This window comes from Centruroides vittatus, unplaced genomic scaffold (genome assembly GCF_030686945.1).
Source record: "Centruroides vittatus isolate TY-2023 unplaced genomic scaffold, ASM3068694v2 contig_1213, whole genome shotgun sequence".
Classification (NCBI taxonomy): domain Eukaryota; kingdom Metazoa; phylum Arthropoda; class Arachnida; order Scorpiones; family Buthidae; genus Centruroides; species Centruroides vittatus.
In genome coordinates this window covers 1,937,052-1,943,865 of record NW_027120776.1, presented here as the reverse complement: position 1 = coordinate 1,943,865, position 6,814 = coordinate 1,937,052, and positions in this window count along the sequence as shown.

Here is a 6,814-nt window from a genome sequence, read left to right as displayed (position 1 = left end):
CCGGGATCGACGACGTGCTGGGCGCGCGGATAATCGGGAGAAGGCCGGTTAATTTTGCCGAAATTACGTAATTTCTTTTTTTTGTTTATTAAAAAAGAAAGGGCATTAAACTAGTGGATCGTGTAATGGATTAAGCAACACCCGCTTAAGGCGTTTTTCCTGAATTTTCTCACCCGAAATTGCGTTTTTTTCCATTGTTTTTTTACCAGAAAAATTTAGGTTTATCTGCTCCTTAACCTTCCCCCTCCCTTCGTTTATTTGTTTATTTGCGGTCGATACGTTACGCCAGACGCAACCGAAAAATAAAACAAAGGGGGGCCAAGCTCACCCCTGTGTGCCCCTTCTTCCCATTAAAAAAGAAAGGGGGGCGAGCAGACAGACGGTCACGTGCTTCATTTTATGGCTTTTCGCCTTTGTTTATTTCTCATTATTCTCGCGAGTCCATTGTTGAGATGGTCAATGGGAGTCACGTGACGCGACAGTGTAATGAATGGATCGTGCAAACAGACACACAGACGAGGGAGAGAGAGAAGGTCGAGTGACTCGTCGACTGCAACTGAAGAGTGAAGCTCATTGATTGGTAAACAAACACTCGAAAGTCAGAAAGAAACCCCTTTGTTTTTCCTTAAACGAAGTGGTGTGACGTGGCGTGGCGCGTGCGTTTTTCTGGCCCCCTCCTTCCGTATTTTGTAGTTACGAAACGCTAAACCGGGGGCTTTCTCTCGAGTGTTTCCGTATAAAGAAACAAGGAAGGTACTGTACATAGATTCTGCCACACTTAAACTAGCGTTACGCTGGAGTAACGGTAAATGAAGTTACCGAATTTAAGTCGTGAACGCAAAGATTAAACCCGTATACGAGTAAATAAATGGATTTTAGTAAGCGTAACCACCGTAAACGCGTAACTTTTACGTCGTAACGCAGTTGAATATGCGTTTTTTTTTGGCATTTTGTGTCTCGATTCTACATGTATATAAAACTTTCTAGTCTGTCTGTCACGCTTTATGTGTACGGATCTTATTCGTTATTTTTTTTTTCTTTTACTATTTATAAAACTCGTGTTACGCTGTACGGTGTGACTGACAGACTGTAAAGTTTTTATATACACGTAGGATCGAGACGTAAAATCGTCAAGTGAAATGCATATTAAATCGCGTTACGAAGTACAGTGCGACCGACAGACTTCGTAAGTTACGTGCGTACGATGGTTACGCTTACTAAAACCCGTTTGTTTACTCGTAACGGGTTGTAAATTAATCACTTTTGTAGTTTCCACTTAAATTTAGTACCTTAATTTGACGTTACGCTCCGTGTTACGCGCTGTTATAAGTTACGTTTATGCTAATTTAGCCTATAGAATAAAACTTTATAACGGTTTTTGATAGTTATATCTGAAATATGGTGACGCGTAACCAGAAAAAAAATTGAATTTTTTTATGGTTACGCCTCCGGAAAGTGTTATTAACATTCTTAAAGTTTAAAAAAGGCTGTAAAAGTTGTGTTTTTATGGAAAGAAACAATTCGATTGTTTTAAAATGTTACGCGTAACGCGTAACTTTACATCGCAGTTACATTTAATTAGTGAAATATATCGATTTAACACACTTTAAATCAAAAATTACATTACGTCTTTTATTAGTTTTTACCCGTTACGCGTAACGCAAACGCTATATTAACGCTAAATTGTATACAACTGTTACGTTAACCTTCAAAATAAAAACACAGAAGTTGTTTTAAAGAAAGAAGCTTTTCGGTTACGTTCTCTATCGGTTATAAACGTAACGCGTAACACAATATTGCATAATTTTATATTGTTACGTTGTATTGGTGAAAAATTTCAATTTAGAATTTCAAAATAGAAAAAATATGAAAGATTTTTTTACTAAGATGTAATTCGGTTACGCTTTCTAACTTGTGTTACGGGTATTTTTATGCCAAATTTAACAATTATTGTTACGTTAAACTGATGATAAAAACTTGTGTTAAATGGATATTTTCGAAAGAAAGACTTTACTTGTTCTATCAGTTTGTAAATGTAACTCGTAACACGCATCCGTGCACAGTTTTGTGAATGTTGTTACGCTAAATTGACGAGAAATAATGATTTAACACTGTCAAAATAGTACAAAACAAAGTAAATTTCAGAAAGAAACTAGTTACGTTTTATAACAGTTTATAAGCGTAATGCTTAACGCAAACTATATATTTACGTGCTCTTGTTACGTTAAATCGGTGAGAAATATACGAATTTTTTTTATTAAAAAAAAGACGATTTACGTCTTCTATCAGTTTACAAACGTAACTCGTAACGCAAAAAGTAACCTGTATTCAGCTTTATGATTAACGTTACTCTTAATTGAGAAGAAACAACACTTTAAACGAAGCCATTTCATTACAGAAAGGATTTAGTTACGTCACGTAATGCGTAACAAAATTTACGCAAGTTGTTACGCCAAATTGGGAAAAAGTATTGATTTAAACGCACTCAAAATAAGAAAGTAAGCGTAATTAAGTTGTTGCTATCAGTTTACGCGCATAACGCTAATGATAAGTAAATATTTAAACATAATATTATGATTATTGTTACGCTAAATTGAGGAGAAACGTAATTTAACATACACAGTATAAAAGAAATTCTTTATTTACGTCTCTTATCGTTTAAAAATGTAACTCGTAACACACATCTGCCCAGTTTTATCGTCGCTGTTACGCCGAAGCAAGGAGAATAATTCACTTTTCAAATCAAAAACACGCAAAGAAATTCTTCAATTACGTCTTCCACTAGTCGGTACATGCAGTGCGTAACAGTTTTACGATTATTGTTACGCAAAATTCACTTTGAATCAAAAACATGCTTCAAGTGTGACTTGTGGAAGACGTAACTAAAACATTTCTTTGCATGTTAAGCATTGCATTTGTGACTAGTAGAAAACGTAACAGTTTTATAATTATTGTTACGCTAAATCAAGAAATAATTCACTTTCAGAAACGAAAAACACGCAAAGAAATGCTTCAGTTACGTCTTCTACTATTCACTCTTGAAGCATGTTTTTGATTTAAAAGCGAATTTAGCGTAACAATAATTGTAAAACTGTTACGTACTGCAGGAGTGACTAGTAGAAAACGTAACTGAAGTATTTCTTTGCATGTTTTTCGGTTCTAAAAGTGAATTACTCTCTCGATTTAGCGTAACAATAATTGTCTTCTACTAGTCACTCCTGTAGTGCGTACAGTTTCAATTTAACGTAACAGTTTGTTGTGTTAAATTGAACGCTACGAAAAACACGCTTAACAACTAAACTACACGTTATTGTAACGACACAACAGTGGTGAAACCAACGTAACACGACTGTCTTTAAGCGTAATTACGAAATGTAGCTTCGAACTCTCATCCGATTCCCCCCCCGCCGTCGTCTACTTCCGCCTGGGGCGACCCAGTTACGCCCGATAGACGAGCACCCTGGGGGGCGAAATTTTGGCCTGTTTGTCACACAAGGTTGGTTCGTCAGAATGAAAATTATACACCAGATTATTGTTTTCTCAATACGGGAAGGAGAGTGTTACGGGTTACGGGCGGTTTTTTATAAGAGGGTAACGTCCGCCTGAGAAAAGGGAAAGTTGTATTAGCTGCCAGTGAAATTGGGCCGCCCACAATTCGAGTTTGGTTACTTTCTACACGGGGGTATTCCTGGGAGCGACCCCTTTTTTATGGTGTTTCGGGGGGTTAAAAAACCGCACAGAAAACGAGTCTGACGTATACCCAGAGGCCCTTCGATTTTAAAACTCGAAATGCAACCCTGCATTGTGACGTGTGTGTGTTTTTTTAGTGTTTGTCTCCCCTCTCCGAACTCCCCTCCTTGGGGTTAAAATAGGAGTTTAACGGTTGCTTATTCAACCTTTCTCTTACCCTCTTCTTTTAAATAAGATCCCCTTCAATCAATCAGGGTTATATTTTAATATTTACACCCCTTACTTCTCAACCTTTACTTGGCAATCCCTTTTACACCAACAAAGAACACTTGGCTGAGGAAACACAAGTCGAAAAATCGATTTACGCCTTAAAAAAACACTTAAAAGCATCCAAATTTAGTGTTCAGATAATGGGGAAGATCCGGATTCGATTACCGAATACGTCCATAACACAAGAAGCGAACTAAACAATAGGTTCCTCTCTACTGAGGCCCCCGAAAACAATTTTAAGTGTCAAATATCAATTAATGAAACACAACTCAGGGGTGGTCGAGCGATGCGTATCGACAGAATTCGTACTTGCAACGTGGCTAATGACGCCGATTCTCACCCCCCACAAAGGGGGGCCGTGAACTAATTGTTTGACAAGGGCCTGCCCTCGATCATGCGCCATTATCTACACACAACGACCCTTTTTTTTCTCTGTGTTTCTCAGAAGTCGACCCTGTCCTTTGTCGAAGGACGTCTGAAAGATGTTCTTGATGATACTAATTTGTCGTTACGTCACACAACTAATACGTCTCTAGTGTTGAGCGTCCTCAAGGTTATCTTTGTTAAATCAGGTGTTTAACGCGCGGTTGTCACGTTATTCGACAGTCGCCTCATTTTTTTTTGTATGCAAATTAAGTTAGGAGCTGGGCATTTGTGGAAAACTTCCAAAAAAAGGGGGGCGCTCTCACGAAGAAAGGTCGCGACCGTTACCCTAATTCGTGGAGTTATAAACGAAACACGTGTGTCCACGCGGGTGCTCTTATTCTGTACACTTCAATATGGATCCGGGTTCGAATCTGCGCGATTCTTCATGGGCATCTCGGATACGTTATCCTTCACCCGTGTTTTCAATTGTACTGAAGGTTAAGAACGTCTAGAATTGAGAAATTTGGTTCAGGACCTACATGCCTCACCCCCCATTTATGTTGCTTACCTCATTGAAGGTCGGATATTTCTAAGATCACAAGATTTTATTTGCTATCTATTCTTATGGGCAATTCGGATCAGGGTGTTACACTCGAGGAGCCTCATATATGTTATTAAATTGTAACGTATATGAGGGTCCTCCTCTTCTTCCAACTCACGTGTGGCTCTAACACATGCTAAACTTATCTGACCCCTAATCCTCAAGTATATCTACAATGGGCAACTCGAATCACGCCTCATTCCCTCATTTACGCTGCCGAATGAGCAGAACTAAGCCTCATAATGATCACAATTAAGCCGAATTGAGCTTCAATATAGCCATCAATTCTCCAAGGGCAGTTCAGGATGAAGATGTAATCCCATTCGTGCTGAAGACCCGAGGATTGCGTATGTGTTTAAACAGCAAAATTGAGGCTCGCGTGCGTTAAATTAGGGGACTTCTTTTTAGCGAGAATTAAGTACGTTAGCAGGAAAAAAAACACGGTTCCTTTCCTCCGAAAAGTCATTAAAATTTCGAAAATGTTCAAGGTTCGAGATGTAAGAAAAAAACGCTATAACGAGAGCTTTAATAATCAAAAACCAGTTGAGAATACGCAACAAGCGAAATTTTTCTTTTGCTAAAAACAAACCTCATTAATTATCGTCAGTTGAATGTTTTCTCATCTGATGATAAAAATAAAAATACGTTTTATCGGGTGGATCTACGTCACGCTCCGCGCTCCTCTACTCTTCACATCCGGAATTGCACATCCATTTCTCTCGCATACGCACATAAAAGCCGCTAAACACCATCCATTCATGTCATTGTCAACAAGCATTTTTCTCAAGAACACCTTCAGCATGACCATTATTTGTAAGCCATCATCCGCGTGCACCACAAAAAAAAGAGCATTGCAAACTGGGATGTTCTTCGTGTATCTCGTTTATTCGTGCGTAAAACTTGAAATTTCTCCATTTTCTATATAAATCTTCCAATAACAAATGTGATGATGGATTAAAATCATCATCATCATCCATTTCATGCTGTTTTTTTTTTCCTTTAACCTTCCAGCGTGAAGAATGAAGCACGATTACACATCTCCTCCTCTCACACACCCATAAAAGATGCTAAACTTCATCGATTCATGTAATTTTCAACACGCGATTTTTCTTCGGCATGACCATTACTCATGAACTAGGCAAAAACAGATACGTTCATGTGTATCTTGCTTGTTCGTGCATGAACTTTCTCCCATTTTCTATATAAATCTTCCAATACCGAACTTGAGTTAACAACACACAGCAGTATCTCTGAACTTTCTCATCATGGAACATCTATTCATGCCGTTTGTTTTTAGCTTTTTCCATCCAGCATGAATAGGAATTACACGTCTCCCTCTCCCACACACACCCATAAAAGCTGTTAAATTTCATCGATTCGTGTCATTTTCTGAAGCACACCTTCAGCATGACCATTACTTATGAGCTACTGTTCATGTGTGCCTGCTCGTTCGTGCATAAAACTTGAACTTTCTCCCATTTTCTACATAAATCTTCCAATACCGAACGTGATGACGGATTAAAAAACACACGGCAGCATCGCATCTCTGAATCTCCTCATCATGGGACATCAGATAAATAAATGATTTAGCAATTTTTCATGATGTTTTTTTCACTCTTTCTACGCGGCATGAAGTATGCAACACGTTGGTAGCGACTTTCACTAAATAGATGTACATTTCAAGCAAACAGATAGCATACTCCATTACCCCGCTTGCAGGATTAATCATTGTTTGCCGACGGGAATAACAATTGACCACAACTAGGATTCAGATAAACATGGCGGATATTTTACGCTTTGTTGCATTTTTCATGACTAAGATTCGAAAATTTCCTCGTGATAATTCTACAACACGGAATTTTTCGTGTGTTTTCAAAGAATTAAACA